A 1,957-nucleotide genomic window follows, 5' to 3' on the forward strand; every position below is an offset into this window, starting at 1 on the left:
ACTTGGGAGGCTGAGGCAGGAGACTCACTTGAGCCCAGGAGTTGGAGGTTGCTGTGAGCATGATGCCATGGCACTCTACCCAGGGGGGATAGCTTGAGGCTCCGTCTCAAAAAAAAAAAACAAAAAGAAAAGCACATAAATATTAAATAGCTTTCAGAGATTTTGCACCTCTGATATCCCAGGGGAGATCTGTAATATGTATAAATTGGACTTTTTAAAGCTGAAAGGGGGCTTCAGTGAGCCTTCTAGCAATCCTCCCACCTTAGCCTCCCAGACTTCTAGTATTACAGGTATGAGCCACTGTGCCCACCCTGAGAATATCATCTTTTTAGAATTGCGAGTATCTTTTGAAAGCCCTTTTCAACCACAGGATGAATCAGGTGAAGGTTTAGCCCTTGTCTTAGGAAGGAATAGGTCCTCAAAAATTAAACATAGTATTACCCTATGGTTCAACAATAACACTTCTAAATGTAAGAATTGAAAGCGGGGACTCAGATACTTGTACACTTGTACACCATGTTCATAGCAGCAACCCAAATGTCTATGAGAGAATGATTGATGCTTGCGGCTGGGGAAGCAGAAAGAGTTAATGTTTCATGGGGACAGATTTGCAAGATGCAAAACTTCAGGAGATGGTGGTGGTGATGATTATACAACAAGGTGAATGCACTTAATGCCCCTGAACTGTGCACTTGAAATGGTTAAGATGGTAAAATTCTATATTATGTGTATTTTACTGTCATAAAAAAAACTACTGTAAAAGGAATGGGGATGGAAGACCTCCTGGAGGGGGGACAGAGGAATGACTCAAGTCAACACCTGCTTTTCTTCCTGTAAGCCCTACAAAAAAATGTCATCTCCAGCTCCAATTACCTCAAGCATTATAGCTGTCAGAATTGTATCCCCCCCAAAAAAAAACCCATGTGAAGGAGGGGCCTCGGAATGTGATTTTATTTAGAAACAGGATCTTTGCAGATGCCTTTAGTTAAAGATCTCCAGATGGGCTCAGCACCCGTAGCTCAGCAGCTAGGGTGCCAGCCACATACACCAGGGCTGGCAGGTTTGAACCCAGCCTGGGCCTGCCAAACAACAATGACAACTACAATCAAAAAATAGCTGGCCATTGTGGCAGGTGCCTGTAGTCCCAGTTACTTGGGAGGCTGAGGCAAGAAAGTCATTTAAGCCCAAGAGCCTGAGGTTGCTATGAGCTATGACACCACGGTACTCTACCGAGGGTGACATATAGGCAAAAGGCCTCTATGCCCTTGGCCAAAAAAGCTATTTGAGAAAGAACAGTGAAAAGACTTTGTGCAGGCATACTTGTGAGAAATAGAGGCAGAATCCCATATGGCCAGATTAGTTGCGGGCATAAAATACCTCTGACCTAAGGTCGGCCTGGTTGGTTGCAGGTGTAAAAACCCCCTGACTTAAGGCCCACATGGGAGCGGAGATTTGCAAACAAGTTTCTGTATGTCTTAGAAATGTCTTGACTATGCCTTGCCTAAAGATTAAAGTAACTGCCTCCAAACGGTGAGGCCAGTAGGGCAGGTATTCAATCTATCTTTCTCCCCCAGAGCCTCAGACTTCATCAGATAAGAACAAAGAAGTAATAGCTAACCGCGTGTTCTCCATTAAGTCATGTATGTTAGGAAGATTATGTTAGGATTATGTTAGATAAAGTAGTATCAATTAATCTGTACCTTATCCCGAGATAGTCACAAGATGTTTAGTCATGAGATGGATTATGGATTGTAATGAATATTAATGAAGTCATTGATGTACAGTGCATATGTGCAGAGCTGGCTATTTCAGCCAGGAGAAAATAAAGAAGCTTGCCACTCATCATGAGAGAGCGGTGGTCCCTGGCTATTTAAGCCAGGAGAAAATAAAGAAACTGGCCACACACCATGAGAGAGTGGTGACCCCCTTTATTTGCATACAATTTCAATTGCAGGTC

This window comes from Otolemur garnettii, unplaced genomic scaffold (genome assembly GCF_000181295.1).
Source record: "Otolemur garnettii isolate 467f Iridium unplaced genomic scaffold, OtoGar3 scaffold00127, whole genome shotgun sequence".
Classification (NCBI taxonomy): domain Eukaryota; kingdom Metazoa; phylum Chordata; class Mammalia; order Primates; family Galagidae; genus Otolemur; species Otolemur garnettii.